At 36.8% G+C, this 22,555-nt stretch overlaps 1 protein-coding gene across 4 annotated transcripts in view; it reads right to left on the bottom strand.

Annotated features, from left to right (window-relative positions):
* Nucleotides 1-22,555, bottom strand: part of SPOCK1 (SPARC (osteonectin), cwcv and kazal like domains proteoglycan 1) — a 1,018,929-nt gene that overhangs the window by 828,840 nt on the left and 167,534 nt on the right. The window lies entirely within an intron of this gene.

Here is a 22,555-nt window from a genome sequence, read left to right on the forward strand (position 1 = left end):
CGCAAAGCATGGAACACGATATTTAGAAAGGCAAGAGAGCTGGGTCTCCAACCAAGAATCAACTACCCAGCAAACTAACTATGTACTTCCAGGGGAAAGTATGGGCATTCAACAAAATAGAAGATTTCCAAGCATTTGCTAAGAAAAGACTAGAACTTAGTGGAAAATTTGACATCCAATCACCAAAAGCAAAAGAAACATGAAAAGGTAAATATGAAAGAAAGGGAAAAGGAGATGAATCTTATCTTTTTCTTTAAGTCAAACTCTCACTATAAGGACTACATTTATATCAAATTATATACATTAATATGTGGGGGAAATGTATTATGTAATTCTCAAAAATTGTATGCATCATAAGAGTAGTTAGAGGAATCATGCATAGGGAAAGATTGAGGCATCAAGAATATTTGGTAAAAGGGGGCAAAGAAAGAAAAAGGGAGGGGGGAATCGTCGATAATACTGACATATACTTCAAGAAATGGGGGGGGGCAAAATAGAATAATCTTTCCCATACAAAGATACACATGGGAAGGGGAGGGGAAGAACTCTCATATAAGGAGAGGAAGAGAGCGTGAAGTGGTATTACCTAAACCTTACTCTCAGTGAAATCAAATCTGAGAGGGAAGAACATCTAGATCCAGTTGGATCCTGAATTCTATCTTATCCAACAGGGGAAGAAAGAAAGGAAAATCAAGGAAGGGTTGGGGGAGGGAGTATAAAAAGGGAGGGAAGGAGAGGGGGGAGGAGAAAGGAGCATAAAAAGGGAGGGGTTAGAAAGGGAAGCATCTCAAGGGAGGGGACTAGAGGGACTGACCTAAAGCAAATCACTGGCTCAAAAGGATATAGCTAAAGAAGAAAGGTAAGAACTAGGGGAAGATATCAAAATGCCAGCAAATCCACAAATGACAATCATACATAAAATGTAGACAAATAGCAGATTGGATCAGAACCCAAAACCCTACCATATGTTGTCTTCAAGAAACACATATGAGGTGGGTTGATACTCACAAGGTTAGAATTAAAGGATGAAGTAAGACCTTTTGGTCTTACTGATAGAAAGAAGGCAAGAGTTGCAATCATGATATCTGACAAAGTCAAAGCATAAATAGACCAGATCAAAAGGGATAGGGAAGGTAAATATATTCTGTTAAAAGGGATATAGACAATGAGGAAATATCACTAATCAACACGTATGCACCAAATAATATAGCACCCAAATTTTTAATGGAGAAACAAGGAGAATTGAAGGAGGAAACAGACAGTAAAATCATATTAGTGGGAGACTTGAACCAACCACTATCAAATTTAGATAAATCAAACCAAAAAATAAATAAGAAAGAGGTAAAAGAGGTGAATGAAATCTTAGAAAAATTAGAATTAATAGACATATGGAGAAAAATAAATAGGGACAAAAAGGAATACACCTTCTTCTCAGCACCACATGGCACATTCACAAAGATTGACCATACACTAGGTCACAGAAACATGGCACTCAAATGCAGAAAAGCAGAAATAATAAATGAAACCTTTTCAGATCATAAAGCAATAAAAATATTGATCAGTATGGGTACATGGAGAGCCAAATCAAAAATTATTTGGAAATTAAATAAGATGATACTCCAAAATCAGTTAGAGAAGAAATCATAGAAACAATTAATAATTACGTTCAGGAAAATGACAACGGTGAGACATCCTTTCAAACCTTATGGGATGCAGCCAAGGCAGTACTTAGAGGAAAATTCATATCCCTGAGTACATATATTAACAAATTAGGGAGGGCAGAGATCAAGGAATTGGAAATCCAAATAAAAAACTTGAGAATGAACAAATTAAAAACCCCCAGAAGAAAACCAAACTAGAGATCCTAAAAATTAAGGGAGAAATTAATAAAATTGAAAGTGATCAAATCATTGAAGTAATAAACAAGACTAGAAGCTGGCACTTTGAAAAAACAGACAAAATAGACAAAGTACTGGTCAATCTAATTTAAAAAAGGAAAGAAGAAAAGCAAATTAACAGCATCAAGGATGAAAAGGGGGACCTCATCTCCAACGAAGAGGAAATTAAGGCAATCATTCAAAACTACTTTGCCCAACTATATGGCAATAAATATACCAACCTAGGTGATATGGATGAATATTTACAAAAATATAAATCACCTAGACTAACAGAAGAAGAAATTGATTTCCTAAATAATCCCATATCAGAAAAAGAAATCCAACAGGCCATCAAAGAACTTCCTAAGAAAAAAATCCCCAGGGCCTGATGAATTCACCAGTGAATTTTATCAAACATTCAAAGAACAACTAACCTCAATACTATACAAACTATTTGACATGATAAGCAAAGAGGGAGTTCTACCAAATTCCTTTCATGACACAAATATGGTACTGATTCCAAAGCCAGGCAGGTCAAAAATGGAGAAAGAAAACTATAGACCAATATCCCTAATGAATATAGATGCAAAAATATTAAATAGGATACTAGCAAAAAGACTCCAGCAAGTGATCAGAAGGGTCATTCACCATGATCAAATAGGATTTATACTAGGAATGCAGGGCTGGTTCAATATTAGGAAAACCATCCACATAATTGACCACATCAACAAGCAAACCAACAAATATCACATGATTATTTCAATAGACGCAGAAAAAGTCTTTGATAAAATACAACATCTATTCCTATTAAAAACACTAGAAAGCATAGGAATAGAAGGGTCATTCCTAAAAATAATCAACAGTATATATCTAAAACCATCAACTAATATCATCTGCAATGGGGATAAACTAGATGCATTCCCATTAAGATCAGGAGTGAAGCAAGGATGCCCATTATCTCCTCCATTATTTGACATTGTATTAGAAACACTAGCAATAGCAATTAGAGAAGAAAAAGAAATTGAAGGCATTAAAATAGGCAAGGAGGAGACCAAATTATCGCTCATTGCAGATGACATGATGGTCTACTTAAAGAATCCTAGAGATTCAACCAAAAAGCTAATCAAAATAATAAACAACTTTAGCAAAGTTTCAGGATACAAAATAAACCCACATAAGTCATCAGCATTTCTATATAATTCCAACACTGCTCAGCAGCAAGAACTAGAGAGAGAAATCCCATTCAAAATTGCCTTAGACAAAATAAAATACTTAGGAATCTATCCCCAGAGACAAACACAGGAACTTTATGAACACAACTACAAAACGCTCTCCACACAACTAAAACTAGACTTGAACAATTGGAAAAACATTAACTGCTCATGGATAGGACAAGCCAATATAATAAAAATGACCATCCTACCCAAACTCATCTATCTATTTAGTGCCATACCCATGGAACTTCCAAAAAAATTTTTTACTGATCTAGAAAAAACCATAACAAAGTTCATTTGGAAGAAGAAAGGATCAAGGATATCCAGGGAAATAATGAAAAAAAATACAAAGGAAGGGGGCCTTGCAGTCCCAGATCTCAGACTATATTATAAAGCAGCAGTCATCAAAACAATCTGGTACTGGATAAGAGACAGAAAGGAGGATCAGTGGAATAGACTCGGGGTAAGTGACCTCAGCAAGATAGTATATGAAAAACCGAACGATCCCAGCTTTTGGGACAAAAATCCACTATTTCATAAAAACTGCTGGGAAATTGGAGGACAGTGTGGGAAAGATTAGGTTTACATCAACACCTCACACCCTACACCAAGATAAATTCAAAATGGGTGAATGACTTGAACATAAAGAAGGAAACTATAAGAAAATTAGGCAAACACAGAATAGTATACATGTCAGACTTTTGGGAAGGGAGAGGCTTTAAAACCAAGCAAGAGTTAGAAAAGGTCACAAAATGCAAAATAAATAATCTGGATTACATCAAATTAAAAAGGTTTTGCACAAACAAAACCAATGTAACTAAAATCAGAAGAGAAGCAACAAATTGGGAAAAAATCTTCATAAAAACCTCTGACAAAGGTTTAATTTCCTAAATTTACAAAGAGCTAAATCAATTGTACAAAAAATCAAGCCATTCTCCAATTCATAAATGGGCAAGGGTCATGAACAGGCAGTTCTCAGACAAAGAAATCAAAACTATTAATAAGCACATGAAAAAGTGCTCTAAATCTCTTATAATCAGAGAGATGCAAATCAAAACAACCCTGAGGTATCACTCACACCTAGCAGATTGGCTAACATGACAGCAAAGGAAAGTAATGAATTCTGGAGGGGATGTGGCAAAATAGGAACATTAATTCATTGATGGTGGAGTTGTGAATTGATCTAACCATTCTGGAGGGCAATTTGGAACTATGCCCAAAGGGTGATAAAAGACTGACTGCCCTTTGATCCAGCTATAGCACTGCTGGGTTTGTACCCCAAAGAGACAATAAGTAAAAAGTCTTGTACAAGAATATTCATAGTTGCTCTCTTTGTGGTGGCCAAAAATTTGAAAATGTGGGGATGCCCTTCAATTTGGGAATGGCTGAACAAATTGTGGTATATGTTTGTGATGGAATACTATTGTGCTAAAAGAAATAATAAAGTAGAAGAATTCCATGGAGACTGGAACAACCCCCAGGAAGTGATGCAGAGCGAAAGGAGCAGAATCAGGGAAATATTATACACAGAGACTGATACAATGTGGTACAATTGAAGGTAATGAACTTCTCCATTAGTGCCAGTGCAATGTCCCTGAACAATCTGCAGGGATCTAAAAAACACTATCCACAAGCAAAGGATAAACAATGGGAGTAAATACACAGAGAAAAAGCAACTGCTTTACTACAGGGGGGAAGGGGATACCACTGAGGAGAGACTTTAAATGAACACTCTAATGCAAATACCAACAACATGGAAATGGATTCGAATGAAGAACACATGTGATACCCAGTGGAATTGTGCATCGGCTATGGTAGAGGTGGTGGGAAGGGGGTGGGGAGAGGAAAAGAAAATGATCTTTGTTTCCAATGAATAATGTTTGGAAATGACCAAATAAAATAATGTTTAAAGTAAAAAAAAAAGAATATGAATCAGGTAACCATGGAAAAGTTTTATAAATAAATAAACCAATGAACAAACAAATAAATGAATAAATAACAGTAATCAAAGGAAAAAAGAAACATAGATTTGGACCATTAGACTGTTTCTGACTCTCAGGACTTCACCTCCATGACTCAGCTGCCTTCTCACACTGGAATGGACCTTATTCCAGATTGGCCTTCTCTGATAGGTGAATTCCTTACTTATTTTTGCTTGAATTTGCACATAGTAAGTTCTTAAGGTTTGTTGTCTTCCCATCTACCTGCCATCTTTTCCCATTCCTTCATTTTATTGAGGAAGGAAATGTGGCCTAGAGAAATTAAGATTGAGAGATCATTAAGACTACAAACACAGTATCAAAATAGGATTTGAAACCATACCCTCTGATTCTACAGCCAAATGTTCTTTAAAATATGCCATCTTGCCTCTGATGTTAGCAAACTACTATGCTAGACTTAATACTCTTTAACTAAAAGACTGTGCTAGGCCTGATTGAATTTATAGACATGGAAGACAACACAATTCAAGGTAGGATAACTGTATGCACATTATTATATAAAAAGTTCATTAGTAAGATACTATAAAACTTTAACTTGAGACTAGGGAGAAAATATATGTAAAAAGAGAGTTTAGGCAAGCCTTGGAGAAAAGATTCTTGTTGGGCTTAAAGGAATAGGTGAAAATTCATTAGATGAAGAAGGGGAAATATTATTTTCTTGGCATAGGGAGCAAAAATATAAATAAACACAGAAAAGAGGAAAACTGGGAACTGTTCAACTTGCCTAGAATCTAGAGTGTATGAAAAAGAAGGGAATATTAGGTAAAATGATGGACGAGTATTTGGTTCCAGATCATAGAGAGTCCTGAATTTCACACAAAACCCCTTTATAAGGGAAATCAGGAAAAGGAGACAGAAGGACAGGTCTTAGGGTTTTGATATCTCTTCTTTTCTGCTAGAATGGCTGTACATATGTATACCCATTAAGAACAAGACAACACAATTGCAGCAACTTGTCTCACATGCTAAATGCTCATTCTAAGAAAGTACCACCTATGAGAGCTTACTTGTGAATTATGAATATGAAAGATATGGATGTACTTTTCAATGAATATGTAAGGTTTTCATGTCTTTCTTCCCCATGGTAGTAGCTTTTCCATATAAACTATAACATCCTTGCAATAAAAACCGTTGCCATAAATGCTATAATTATGGGCAGTGTACTGAAAATGTTGATATAAAATTAGATGGCAATACATCTATTGCTTCAACAATACCTAGAGTAAGTCACATGTTGTGAGAGGACAGGGTTTGGTAACTTGTTTAAATTCTTGCCCATAGAGAGGAACACACTATTTATTTGAAGGCTTGACTTGCTTAATTCTGCAGACCAGTGATTTCAATATAATTGAAAGAAAGAAATGGAGTTAAACATTTAAAACTTCAATAACCTGCTCAAAATCAATACTGCTTTAAAACTCCTCATTCAGGCGTGGGCTTTCCAAAAGAGCTGAGCTCAACACAAAATATCTCTGACAAAGATAGCTTTCTGGGCCACAGCCCATTGGCTCATGCAGCACACAATGAAAAAGAAATGATTGAAAAGAAGAACTTTTGAGAAATTCTCCAAGGTAAAAGTCAATAATTCTCAGAATAGGAGGGAGAATATATCAAGCCCATATTTACATATATGGGCTGTTAACATTAGTGTGCTTGATGATGAAAACAAAACAAATCTGAAAAAAAAAATAGAAATCATTTCCCCCTGAAAACCTCATGTACAGAGATCTGAGTGAGATGCAAAAAGTATTTGGGGTTTGCATTTCATTTTAATGCTATTTTCTAGCATTGGTTGAGGAAACTTTGACAACGGCAAAATGCCCTGAAGTATTTTGGGCAAAAGCATAAATCTATCCTAATCTCCTTTTCTTGAACCAAAATTGGTATAAAATCATAGTAGTATGCAACCGTTTTGAGTTGATTAATCTATCTTCCATATAGCTACCAAGTTTCTTTGACTAAAATGCAGTTCTAGTCAACCTGTTCTCCTATCAATAGCTCCTCATTCCTTTTAAGGTCAAAAATAAGTTCCTCTGAATTTTTAAACCTTTCATAATCTGGTAATGACAGCTTTACAGCCTCAATACACATTATTCCCCTTCCCACACTCGAATCTTCCAGCCAAATATGCCTATTTGCTGTTCCTCACACATAGTACACCATATTCCATCTCTATTGCCTTTGCACTGGTGGTCTGCCATTCCTGGAATGCACTTCTACATCACCTCAGCTCCCTAAAAGCCTTTATTTCTTTTAAAACTCTATCCAAGAGCTACCTTCTACATTAAGCCTTTCTTGATCTTCACTTCTTTTATTAGTTGGTGCCTTCTCCACTCCCACAAAAAAAAATCTCCTTGTATTTATTTTTTACATATTTTATGTTGGGAAGAAATCTATTCCCCTCAAAGGGAGTCTTTAAGCAGAGGTTGGACAATTTCTGATTGGGGATATTGTATAAAGGATGTCTGGTAAAGGATGAGTCAAACTAGATAGCCTCTCTGGCACCTTTCTGCTCATAAATTCTCTCATGTTGTGAATTTTGGAAAATAATGGTTTAATTTTTATTTCTTCATAAAGCACCTTTACCATTTAAATACTAATATTCTCACATAAATGTGTTGTGAGATTAATAAATAACCTCTCCAAATCTCAATGCTTTACTGCTCTCCATACAGAAGTTATTGTTCTCTTAAATACTATGAATATGAATGAATAAATCTATGAATGAATAAATCAGTGCTGCAAATCTGCATGGATTAAGGCCTCCTGGAAATGAGGCCAGGATAAAAAGAACAAGTGGGAGTTTAAAGAATTAGTCAAAAGACAAACACAGCCTTAACACTGTCCTTTAAGCCTTTGCTATACACAAATAACACTGTCAAGACATTGGGAAAGTTAGGAAAGATCTTCAGGAGCCTTTGAAGGAGCAGAAATCATGTTTAGGTTCTGTCTTAAGCACATGAATTGATGATTTAAATAAATCTATCTACTGGACACAAAATTAAGGCTACATGTAAGTGCATGATTCTGTTTTTTTGATCAAGTCATTAAGAGCCTATGTACTTGAATCCCTGTTAGGAGAGAAACATATAGATATAGATCTGTTCCCCAAAAGCCTGAAAACTCTTTTAAAGGCATTCCATTATTAAGTAAAAATAGATGTTTAAACTGTTTTTCTCACATTTTGGTTACATTGATGTTTTTTAACATTTTCTACAAATTGTTTCAAGTCACAAATACCTAAAGGGCCAGGATTGTGTTTTAGATATCTCCATACCCCCCCCCCATAATGTCTATACAGGAACCAGGATATAGACTAAACTCAAAGAATGGCTAATCATTAGGGTGATGTGAAGGCATCTCAAATCAGAAATCCTCAGAAACTTGGACTGAGGAAGAATCAAAGCATTTTTCATAAGCTATAATGGGCTGAATTAGAAAATGTCAAAACATACACATAAAAGAATTGTTAAGTTACTCTGAGTGGTGAATATCAAGCTAATAATATAATCCAAGTGATTTCACAAAAATTCAAGTAAATTTCTATATTCAGTTTTATATATACACATATATATAAAACTCCTCTGTAAATGAAATTTACCACCTAGCACCCAGCTCCCCTCTCACTCTAGAATTTACCCCATAACCTGGGGCCTTCTCACTCTGTAATATCCCTCTATAATGCTGGCCCCCTCATCCCTTTGGGATGGCATTTGTAGGGCATTCCCAAACCAGCCAGCTATGTTTCAATTATCTCCCCTCCCAATTGTGCTTCTGACTGTAAGGGCTTTACCATCAGTATTCAGTTGTACTCTGTCCCTAGAATTCCCTGCAGAACTTGGAGCCTTCTTACTCTGTAATATCCCTGACTCCATAGACTCTGCCACTAGTCCCACAAGGAAGTATCAATTATTCTCTGACCTGCTACCCCTTTCCATTTTCCTTGTAAGTTGTTTTATTCCATTAGAAGGTATGATCCTTGAGGTCAGAGACTGCCTTTGTTTTTGTTTCTATTTTTATCTTCAATTCTTAGAATACTCCCAGACCCAAATTAAATACTTACTGAATGTTTGCTATGTAGGTATATTCCAGTATTTACACAAAAAGATCTGACAATTTAGTCCTTTGAAATTCTCAATTTACTAAATGTTGTTAGATTATGGGTAAAGAAAAGAGAGTGGACTGCTCAAAAAGGAATGGGTGAAGTCATTTTCCTGAAAGTTACATTGAAAAAGAATGAAACTCATTGCCTTTTCAAAATATTCAAAACATCAGGAAATGCTTTCACAGATTCTCATATTCTCACAGACCTGCAGGCTAAAAGACCTAGGTCATTCCATTCATTATCTTCACACAGTGGAAACAAGATTTTCCAATCAGATAACAAATGTTTCTAGATTGTATAAGAAAAAGGACCTGCTTGACAAAAAGAGAAATTACACAGTCTATTAAAACTCCTTGGCTTATACCTGATCACTATCCAAATAGTTTTATTATCTATAAGACATATATTGCATCAATGGTCAAGCTAATTAGGTCAGAGAATATCCAGAAGATCAGACTCTCAGTTAATTCTCAATTGAAAATATTATTTCTAAACCTTAATTTTAACAGTTAAGGGAGATAGGACACAGAGATTTGTATCCATGAATTAACAATCTTCTAACATGAACATTCTGAGGCAAACATTTAGTTTAGCATGCATTTGTGGTGCAGACATCACAAGTTTCTTACTATAATTCCTCTGCTCCTCAGCTCTCTTTAAATATCTACTTGATTTAATTCTTTTTAGTAATCACCTCCCTTTTTGCATCATTATTGGCAAAAAGAGCATTGGATTTGGAGTCAGAAGACTCCATTCAATAACTTCATGAATTCACAGCCTGTACAAGTTTCATAGTCTTCTGGTCTTTGTGTGCCATCATATCTCATTGCCGAGCAAGTCCTGCCAATTGCACCTTTGGATAATTTCCTCTATTTTCACACTACCTAGATTCAGGCCCTTATTAACCACAATTTATTGATATTCCCCCTTCAATTCTCTCTTACTATCAATTCATCCTTTACACCATTGTCATGTCCATCTTCCTTATAGAAATATCTGGTCAATTCATGCCTATGCTCAAAATATAAAATTGTTTGGTCCTAGTCCTTTTTATGGCATTTAAGTTTACCCCCACTCTAACAGCAGCCTTATTTCATATGACATACTTTGTGATCCAGAAAAACTAGTCTATAATATGTGCCCTGAATATTCCATAATCCAAAACTCTGGAATGGCTTCCTATTTCACCTTTATCCTGATGAATTTCTATCCATGCTCTGATCTACTATAATCCTGTCCCCTCCATAAAACCATCTTAGAGTCCACATAGAAATATGTGTTGGACTATGCAATGAATGCCCTTATTTAAAGTTACACATTCTTGGTATGTGTGCAGAGATTATGTCTATATATATATATATATATGTATATATATACATATATATATATCCCCTAGCATTTAATATATTGCTGTATTTGTAATGCAATTCTAAAAAAAAAACCCTCTTATCTTCTGTTTTAGGATCATTACTAAGTATCAGTTCCAAAACAGAAGAGTGATAAAGGCTAGACAACTGGGGTTAAGTGATTGACCCAATATCACACAATTTGAAAGTGCCCAAGGCCAAATCTGAACCAGGATTCTTAATTAATATTTGTAGAATGAATGAAAAAATGGTCTAGTTGGATGATAAAAATCTTTGGGAAAAGAAAGGAACAGTTGTATATAAGAAATACAATGGAATATAGACTTCTGGAGGTAGAGCCAAGATGGCAGAGTAATCCTCAGCTGCTTAATGCCACCATAAGAATGCTCTCCAACCAATGATTAAAATATGGCCATAAGGACGTCTGGGTAATCATGGCTGCAATCTAGACTCTGCACGCTTTCTCTCCCCAGCACCGAACGAAATAGACTACATCAAAGGAGCATAAAATCACCTTTGGAGGAACAGAAGGACTCCCCAGTACCCCACAGAGGCAAAGGTACGTGGGGCTTGAACATTTCCACACTAAAATAAGAAGGAAAAGCTTGCACAGAAAAGTGAACTGAGCCGCCCTTCCCCCACCCCACCTCCCCGACTAAACCAGAGTGAGCTACCTGAGCGCTCACCGGGACAGCGAGTGAGTGGGGAGCGTCTCTGTCTGGGGGGGCACTCCAGGGTCCTTGGGATCTGGGGACTGCCAGGAAAAAACGTCTCAGGGCGCTTTCACTGGAGAAGCCAGTGGACCTGGACTTGGGGCGGCTGCGCTGAACAACACGCGCTGATTATCTGGGCGGAGCTGAATACCTGGGCTCGGAGGCTGGGAAGAACTAGTCTGAAGCAACCTAAATTCACAGAAAAACCACTCTTATAACCCAGACCCCAGACCAAAAAGGAAAGGGAAATAAAACCACCAAAGGGATGGCTCACATGGCCCAAAATCAAGCCTCCAGGAAGAAAGGGAAAAAAGTGACTATTGAAAACTTTTATGGTGGAAGTACCCAAGGAAAAGAGGAGAATGAGGAGGAAATCCAAAAAAATTCAGAACACGCCTCCCAAAATGGAAACTATCAACAAGCTCTGGAATATCTCAAACTGGAACTTATCCAAAAGATGGAAACCTTCTGGAAAGAAAAATGGGAGAAAGAGATCAGCTGTCTGACAGATAAGAATGCTCAATTGGAAAAAGAACTCGAAGCATCCAATAGAAGGGCAGACAAGGCTGAAAAGCAAATCTAGTCCCTAATGACCAGAATTAAGCACCTCGAAGAAAGTGAGATGATAAAACAGCAAGAATCGATAAAGCAAACCCAAACAATTAATGAATTGGAAGAAAACATAAAATATCTCACTGAGAAGGTCACGGACCTGGAGAACAGAGGAAGACGAGAAAATCTCCGTATCATCGGTCTCCCAGAAAAACCAGAGGTAAACAACAAATTGGATTTTATTCTAGAGGAGATTATAAAAGAAAATTGCCCCCACGTTCTGGAGCAAGGGGGCAAAATAGAAATAGAAAGGATTCATAGAACACCTTCTATACTAAATCCCCAAAAGACAACGCCTAGGAATGTAATTGCCAAATTCAAGAGCTTCCAAGTAAAGGAGAAAATCCTACAAGAAGCCAAGAAGAAGAGCTTCAGAAATAAGGGGGCTCCCATAAGGCTCACACATGACTTAGCGGCCAACACACTAAGAGACCGCAAAGCATGGAACACGATATTTAGAAAGGCAAGAGAGCTGGGTCTCCAACCAAGAATCAACTACCCAGCAAAACTGACTATATACTTCCAGGGGAAAGTATGGGCATTCAACAAAATAGAAGATTTCCAAGCATTTGCTAAGAAAAGACCAGAGCTCTGTGGAAAGTTCGATATCCAAGCACAGAAAGCAAGAGAAACATGAAAAGATAAATATGAAAGAAAGGGAAAAGGAGATAAATCTTATCTTTCTCTTTAAGTCAAACTCTCTTCTATAAGGACTACATTTACATCTAATTATATATATTAATATGTGGGGAAAATGTTTTGTGTAACTCTCATAAATTGTATCATCATAAGAGTAGTTAGAAGAAACATGCATAGGGAAAGATTGGGGAATCAAGAAGATTTGGGGAAAGTTGGGGCAAAAAAAGGAAAAGGGAGGGGGGAACCGTGATAATACTAAGATTAACTTCAAGAAATAGGGGAGGAATCAATAGAATAAACTTTCCCATATAAAGATACACATGGGAAGGGGAGGGGAAGAACTCTCATATGAGAAGGAGAGGAAGAGAGCGTGAAGTGGAATTACTTAAACCTTACTCTCAGTGAAATCAAATCTGAGAGGGAAGAACATCTAGATCCAGTGGGATCCTGAATTCTATCTTATCCATTAGGGCAAGAAAGAAAGGAAAATTAAGGAGGGGGAGGGGGGAGGGAGTACAAAAAGGGAGGGAAGGAGAGGGGGGAGGGGAAGGGAGCATAAAAAGGGAGGGGCTAGAAAGGGAAGCATCTCAAGGGAGGGGACTAGGGGGACTGACCTAAAATAAATCACTGGTTCAAAAGGAGAAAGCTAAAGAAGAAAGGTCAGAACTAGGGGAAGACATCAAAATGCCAGCGAATCCACAAATAACAATCATAACTTTGAACGTGAATGGGATGAACTCACCCATAAAACGCAGACAAATAGCAGATTGGATTAGAACACAAAACCCTACCATATGTTGTCTTCAAGAAACACATATGAGACGGGTTGACACTCACAAGGTTAGAATTAAAGGTTGGAGTAAGACCTTTTGGGCCTCAACCGATAGAAAGAAGGCAGGAGTTGCAATCATGATATCTGACAAAGCCAAAGTACAAATAGACCTGATCAAAAGGGACAGGGAAGGTAAATATATTCTGCTAAAAGGAAGTATAGACAATGAGGAAATATCACTAATCAACATGTATGCACCAAATGGTATAGCATCCAAATTTTTAATAGAGAAACTAGGAGAATTGAAGGAGGAATTAGACAGTAAAACCATATTAGTGGGAGACTTGAACCAACCACTATCAAATTTAGATAAATCAAATCAAAAAATAAATAAGAAAGAGGTAAAAGAGGTGAATGAAATCTTAGAAAATTTAGAGTTAATAGACATATGGAGAAAAATAAATAGGGACAAAAAAGAATACACCTTCTTTTCAGCACCACATGGCACATTCACAAAAATAGATCATACACTAGGTCATAGAAACATGGCACTTAAATGCAGAAAAGCAGAAATATTAACTGCAGCCTTTTCAGATCACAAGGCAATTAAAATATTGATCGGCAAGGGTACATGGAGACCCAAATCAAAAATTAATTGGAAATTAAATAACATGATACTCCAAAATCGGATAGTTAGAGAAGAAATCATAGAAACAATTAACAATTTCGTTGAAGAAAATGACAACGGCGAAACATCCTTTCAAACCTTATGGGATGCAGCCAAGGCAGTACTTAGAGGAAAATTCATATCCCTGAGTGCATATATTAACAAATTAGGGAGGACAGAGACCAAGGAATTGGAAATGCAAATCAAAAAACTTGAGAATGAACAAATTAAAAACCCCCAGAAGAAAACCATACTAGAGATCCTAAAAATTAAGGGAGAAATTAATAAAATAGAAAGTGACAGAACTATTGAGCTAATAAACAAGACTAGAAGCTGGTACTTTGAAAAAACAGACAAAATAGACAAAGTACTGGTTAATTTAATTAAAAAAGGAAATAAGAAAGGCAAATTAATAGCATCAAGGAAGAAAAGGGGGATCTCACCTCAAATGAAGAGGAAATTAAGGCAATCATTAAAAACTACTTTGCCCAACTATATGGCAATAAATATACCAATCTAGGTGATATGGATGAATATTTACAAAAATATAAATTGCCTAGACTAACAGAAGAAGAAATAGATTTCTTAAATAATCCCATATCAGAAATTGAAATCCATCAAGCCATCAAAGAACTGCCTAAGAAAAAAATCCCCAGGGCCTGATGGATTCACCAGTGAATTCTATCAAACATTCAGAGAACAGTTAACCCCAATATTATACAAACTATTTGACAGAATAAGCAAAGAGGGAGTCCTACCAAACTCCTTTTATGACACAAGCATGGTACTAATTCCAAAGCCAGGCAGGCCAAAAACAGAGAAAGAAAACTATAGACCAATCTCCCTAATGAATATAGATGCAAAAATCTTAAATAGGATACTAGCAAAAAGACTCCAGCAAGTGATTAGAAGGGTCATCCACCATGATCAAGTAGGATTCATACCAGGGATGCAGGGCTGGTTCAACATTAGGAAAACTATCCACATAATTGACCACATCAACAAGCAAACCAACAAGAATCACATGATTATCTCAATAGATGCAGAAAAAGCCTTTCATAAAATACAACACCCATTCCTACTAAAAACACTAGAAAGCATAGGAATAGAAGGGTCATTCCTAAAAATAATAAACAGTATATATCTAAAACCATCAGCTAATATCATCTGCAATGGGGATAAACTAAATCCATTCCCATTAAGATCAGGAGTGAAACAAGGATGCCCATTATCACCTCTATTATTTGACATTGTATTAGAAACACTAGCAGTAGCAATTAGAGAAGAAAAAGAAATTGAAGGCATCAAAATAGGCAAGGAGGAGACCAAATTATCACTCTTTGCAGATGACATGATGGTCTACTTAAAGAATCCTAGAGACTCAACCAAAAAGCTAATTGAAATAATCAACAACTTTAGCAAAGTTGCAGGATACAAAATAAACCCACATAAGTCATCAGCATTTCTATATAATTCCAACACAGCTCAGCAGCAAGAACTAGAAAGAGAAATCCCATTCAAAATTACCCAAGACAAAATAAAATACTTAGGAATCTATCTCCCGAGACAAACACAGGATCTATATGAACACAACTACAAAACACTTTCCACACAACTAAAACTAGACTTGAACAATTGGAAGAACATTAACTGCTCATGGGTAGGACGAGCCAATATAATAAAAATGACCATCCTACCCAAACTCATCTATCTATTTAGTGCCATACCCATGGAACTTCCAAAAATTTTTTTTACTGATTTAGAAAAAACCATAACAAAGTTCATTTGGAAGAACAAAAGATCAAGGATACCCAGGGAATTAATGAAAAAAAAATACAAAGGAAGGGGGTCTTGCAGTCCCAGATCTCAGACTATATTATAAAGCAGCGGTCATCAAAACAATTTGGTACTGGCTAAGAGACAGAAAGGAGGATCAGTGGAATAGACTGGGGGCAAGCAACCTCAGCAAGACAGTATATGACAAACCCAAAGATCCCAGCTTTTGGGACAAAAATCCACTATTTCATAAAAACTGTTGGGAAAATTGGAGGACAGTGTGGGAAAGATTAGGCTTAGATCAACACCTCACACCCTACACCAAGATAAATTCAAAATGGATGAATGACTTGAACATAAAGAAGGAAACTATAAGAAAATTAGGCGAACACATAATAGTATACATGTCAGACCTTTGGGAAGGGAAATACTTCAAAACCAAGCAAGAATTAGAAAGAATTACAAAATGCAAAATAAATAATCTGGATTACATCAAATTAAAAAGTTTTTGTACAAACAAAACCAATGTAACCAAAATCAGAAGGGTAGCAACAAATTGGGAAACGATCTTCATAAAAACCTCTGACAAGGGTTTAATTACTAAAATTTATAAAGAACTAAATCAATTGTACAAAAAATCAAGCCATTCTCCAATTGACAAATGGGCAAGGGACATGAACAGGCAATTCTCAGCCAAAGAAATCAAAACTATTAATAAGCACATGAAAAAGTGCTCTACATCTCTTATAATCAGAGAGATGCAAATCAAAACAACTCTGAGGTATCATCTCACACCTAGCAGATTGGCTAACATGACAGCTATGCAAAGTAATGAATGTTGGAGGGGATGTGGCAAAGTGGGGACATTAATTCATTGCTGGTGGAGTTGTGAATTGATCCAACCATTCTGGAGGGCAATTTGGAACTATGCCCAAAGGGCGATAAAAGACTGTCTGCCCTTTGATCCAGCCATAGCACTGCTGGGCTTGTACCCCAAAGAGATAATGGACAAAAAGACTTGTACAAAAATATTCATAGCTGCGCTCTTTGTGGTGGCCAAAAAATGGAAAATGAGGGGATGCCCCTCAATTGGGGAATGGCTGAACAAATTGTGGTATATGTTGGTGATGGAATACTATTGTGCTAAAAGGAATAATAAAGTGGAGAAGTTCCATGGAGACTGGAACAACCTCCAGGAAGTAATGCAGAGCGAGAGGAGCAGAACCAGGAAAACATTGTACACAGAGACTGATACATTGTGGTACAATCGAAGGTGATGGACTTCTCCATTAGTATCAATGCAACCCCTGAACAATCTGCAGGGATCTAAAAAAAAATACTACCCACAAGCAGAGGATAAACTGTGGGAATAAAAACATCGCTGAAAAGCAACTGCTTGACTACAGGGTTGGAGGAGATAAGACTGAGGAGAGACTCTAAATGAACACTATAATGCAAACTCCAACAACAGGGAAATGGGTTCGAGTCAAGAACACATGTGATAACCAGTGGAATCATGCGTCGGCTATGGGAGAGGGAAAGGCGGGGGGGGGGGGGAGGGGAGGGGAGGAAAAGAAAACGATCTTTGTTTCCAGTGAATAATGTATGAAAACGACCAAATAAAATAATATTAAAAAAAAATATGGCCATAAAACAAATACAGCAGTGAAAAGACTAAGAAGGAGATAGAGTGAAACAACTTTCAAGAAAAGAAAAACCCAAAATGTAGGCAATGACCATCTGGGGCTGTGGGGTAAAAGGAGAACAGACCCAGCAAGAAGCTATATCAAGGAGGGAGGAGCAAGCCAAGAGTGAGTCACAGCCCCACAACCCACATTTGATGTCCAAGGTTTAGGAACCTGTCCCTTAACCAACATCCAGACCCTGAGACCTTACCTGAGCAAAAAGAGGTATAAGCCAACCCATACCACTTGAATTTTCAAACCTGTGGAGAAGTCCAGAACCCCAGCACCAGCAAAACTAACTATATTCTTACAGGGGAAAATATGGTCATTCAACAAAATAGCAGAATTCCAAGAATTTGTAAAGAAAAGACCAGACCTGAATAGAAAATTTGATGTCCAAGCACGTAACTCAAGAGAACCATCAAAAAGTAATTTAAAAAGAGGGGGAAAAGAAAAGCAAAACAAACAAAACCTTTTTTATAAGAGACTCAATAAGTTAAAATTATATGTATCCCTATAAGAAAAGAAGTCATTGCTAACTCTTAAAAACTGTTGTTATCATCTGGGCAGCTACAAGAATTATACTTAGAGAGAACAATGACAAACTGTATAGGAAGAAATAACAAGACATAAAAAGGTACATAGATATATATGCATAACTACATATACATGTGTAAATATATATATATATATACACACACAACTAGAGCTAAAAAGAGGTTAATACTAAAAGAAATGAGAAAAAAACAAAAGGGGGTAAATTTATATGTCACAAAGAAGCTCATGGTGGGAGGGGTAGAACATCAATACACTTGAAAGGTAAAGAGGTTGGAGACAGGAAATACTCAATTCTTACATGCATTGAAATTGACCCAAAGAGGGAAGAACAATCCAATCCATTGGGGAATAGAATAGATTCGCTCCCTATAGGGGATTAGAAGGGTAACAAATGGCCTGGTGATGAGGGAAACAGTATAAAGGAGGGAAACGGTGGGGGGGGGGGTAGTTTTAAAAAAGACTAAAAGAAAATAAGGGGGGGATTAGAAGGGTGGGGTAGAAAGGGAAGTAAAGAAGGGAGGGAACTAGGGGGACTGATGAAAAACAAACATTGGTGTAAAAGGAAATAGTGAAAGAAGAAAAGGCAGAACTAGGAGTAGAAATCAAAATGCTGGGGAATCATGAATCTGAATGTGAATGGAATGAACTCACCCATAAGAGGCAAGTGAATAGCAGAGTGGATTAGAATCCAAAACGCTACCATATGCTATCTACAAGAAACACACATGAGGAAGGTAGGTATGCATAGGGTGAAGGTAAGAGGACAGAGCCAAATCTATTGATAATCAACTGATAAAAAGAAGGAAGAAATCCCAATCATGATATCTGACAAAGCCAAAATAAAAATAAATCTAGTTAAAAGAGATAGGGAAGGTAATTACATCCTGATAAAAGGCAGTATAGACAGTGAGGAAATATCACTACTCAACATGTATACACCAAAAGGCATAACATCCAAATTTCTAAAGGAGATACTAGTGGAGCTCGAGGATAAAATAGATGGGGAAACTATACTAGTGGGAGACCTAAACCTTCCTCTACCCAAACTAGATAAATCAAACCAAAAAAAATAAATAAGAAAGAGGTAAGAGAAATAAATGAAATCTGCGAAAAATGAGAATTAGTAGATATGTGGAGAAAAATAAATAGAGACAATAAGGAATTTACCTTCTTTTCAGCAGCATATGGCACATTCCCAAAAATTGACCATGTATTAGGGCATAAAGACATTGCAAACAAGTGAAAAAGAGCAGAAATAATGAATGCAACCTTCTTATATCACAATGCAATGAAAATAATAATTAGTAAGGGCACATGGAGAAGTAAATAAAAAATTAATTAGAAATTAAACAATGCAATTCTCTAAAACTGGTTAGTGAAGGAACAAATCATAGAAACAATAATTTCATTGAACAAAATGACAATGATGAGACATCCTTTCAAAACCTATGGGACGCAGCCAAAGCAATACTCAGGGGTGAATTGATATCCTTTAGTCTTACCTTAACAAATTAGGGATAGCAGAGGTCAATGAATTGGGTATTAAAAATTAAAAACTAAAAAGTAAATGAATCAAAAATCCTCAGAAAAAGACTAAATTAGAGATCCTAAAAATCAAAGGAAAAATTAATAAAATTGAAAGTCAAAGAACTAATGATTTAATAAATAAGACTGGAAGCTGGTGTTTTGAAAAAATAAATAAAATAGACAAAGTACTGGTCAGTCTAATTAAAAAAAAGAAAGAAGAGAACCAAATTGAGAGTATCCAAGATGAAAAAGAAGACCTCACCTCTAATGAAGAGGAAATTAAGGCAATCAATAAAAACTATTATGCCCAATTACATGGCAACAAATATGGCAATCTAGGTGATATGGATGATTACTTACAAAAATATAAATTGCCTAGACTAACAATGAAATAGATTACCTAAACAATCCCATATGAGAAAAAGAAATTGAACAGGCCACTTCCGGGTAATCATGGCTGCAATCTAGACTCCACACGCTTCCTCTCCCCAGCACCGAAAGAAATAGAATACATCAAAGGAGCATAAAAATCACCTTTGGCGGAACAGGACTCCCCAGTATCCCACAAAGGTGAAGGTACGTGGGGCTTGAACATTTCCACACTATAATAAGAAGGAGGAAAAGCCTGCACAGAAAAGTGAACTGAGCCACCTTTCCCCAACCCACCTCCCCCACCAAACGAGAGTGAGCTACCTGAGTGCTTACCAGGAGAGCGAGTGAGTGGGGAACGTCTCTATCTGGGGGGGGGCACTCCAGGGTCCTTGGGATCTGGGGACTGCCAGGAAAAAACATCTCAGGGCAGTTTCACTAGAGAACCCGGCGCTGATTATGGGGTCAGCGGAGTAGTACTTGGGGCGGCATCGCTGAACTAGATACATTCCCATTAAGATCAGGAGTGAAACAAGGATGCCCATTATCACCTCTATTATTTGACATTGTATTAGAAACACTAGCAGTAGCAATTAGAGAAGAAAAAGAAATTGAAGGCATTAAATAGGCAAGGAGGAGACCAAATTATCACTCTTTGCAGATGACATGATGGTCTACTTAAAGAATCCTAGAGATTCAACCAAGAAGCTAATTGAAATAATCAACAACTTTAGCAAAGTTGCAGGATACAAAATAAACCCACATAAGTCATCAGCATTTCTATATAATTCCAACACTGCTCAGCAGCCAGAACTAGAAAGAGAATCCCCATTCAAAATTACCCAAGACAAAATAAAATACTTAGGAATCTATCTCCCGAGACAAACACAGGATCTATATGAACACAACTACAAAACACTTTCCACACAACTAAAACTAGACTTGAACAATTGGAAGAACATTAACTGCTCATGGGTAGGATGAGCCAATATAATAAAAATGACCATCCTACCCAAACTCATCTATCTATTTAGTGCCATACCCATGGAACTTCCAAAATTTTTTTTTACTGATTTAGAAAAAACCATAACAAAGTTCATTTGAAAGAACAAAAGATCAAGGATATCCAGGGAAATATTGAAAAAAAAAATACAAAGGAAGGGGGTCTTGCAGTCCCAGATCTCAGACTATATTATAAAGCAGCGGTCATCAAAACAATTTGGTACTGGCTAAGAGACAGAAAGGAGGATCAGTGGAATAGACTGGGGGCAAGCAACCTCAGCAAGACAGTATATGACAAACCCAAAGATCCCAGCTTTTGGGACAAAAATCCACTATTTCATAAGAACTGCTTGGAAAATTGGAGGACAGTGTGGGAAAGATTAAGTTTACATCAACACCTCACACCCTACACCAAGATAAATTCAAAATGGGTGAATGACTTGAACATAAAGAAGGAAACTATAAGAAAATTAGGTGAACACAGAATAGTATACATGTCAGACCTTTGGGAAGGGAAAGACTTCAAAACCAAGCAAGAATTAGAAAGAGTTACAAAATGCAAAATAAATAATCTGGATTACATTAAATTAAAAAGTTTTTGTACAAACAAAATCAATGTAACCAAAATCAGAAGGGTAGCAACAAATTGGGAAACGATCTTCATAAAAACCTCTGACAAGGGTTTAATTACTCAAATTTATAAAGAACTAAACCAATTGTAAAAAAAATCAAGCCATTCTCCAATTGACAAATGGGCAAGGGACATGAACAGGTAGTTCTCAGCCAAAGAAATCAAAACTGTTAATAAGCACATGAAAAAGTGCTCTACATCTCTTATAATAAGAGAGATGCAAATCAAAACAACTCTGAGGTATGACCTCACACTTAGCAGATTGGCTAACATGACAGCTATGGAAAGTAATGAATGTTGGAGGGGATGTGGCAAAGTGGGGACATTAATTCATTGCTGGTGGAGTTTTGAATTGATCCAACCATTCTGGAGGGCAATTTGGAACTATGCCCAAAGGGTGATAAAAGACTGTCTGCCCTTTGATCCAGCTATAGCACGGCTGGGTTTGTAACCCCAAAGAGATAATAAGGAAAAAGACTTGTACAAGAATATTCATAGTTGCACTCTTTGTGGTGGCCAAAAATTGGAAAACGAGGGGATGCCCGTCAATTGGGGAATGGCTGAACAAATTGTGGTATATTTTGGTGATGGAATACTATTGTGCTAAAAGGAATAATAAAGTAGAGGAATTCCATGGAGACTGGAACAACCTCCAGGAAGTGATGCAGAGTGAAAGGAGCAGAACCAGGAAAACATTGTACACAGAGACTGATACATTGTGGTACAATCGAAGGTGATGGACTTCTCCATTAGTATCAATGCAATGTCCCTGAACAATCTGCAGGGATCTAAAAAAATACTACCCACAAGCAAAGGAGAAACTGTGGGAGTAAAAACACCGATGAAAAGCAACTGCTTGACTACAGGGTTGGAGGCGATAAGACTGAGGAGAGCCTCTAAATGAACACTAAAATGCAAATTCCAACAACAGGGAAATGGGTTCGAGTCAAGAACACATGTGATAACCAGTGGAATCTTGCTTCAGCTAGGGGAGAGGGGAAAGGTGGGGGGGGGGGGGTGGAAAAGAAAATGATCTTTGTT

The sequence above is a fragment of the Monodelphis domestica genome, chromosome 1 (assembly GCF_027887165.1).
Source record: "Monodelphis domestica isolate mMonDom1 chromosome 1, mMonDom1.pri, whole genome shotgun sequence".
NCBI classification, from domain to species: Eukaryota; Metazoa; Chordata; class Mammalia; order Didelphimorphia; family Didelphidae; genus Monodelphis; species Monodelphis domestica.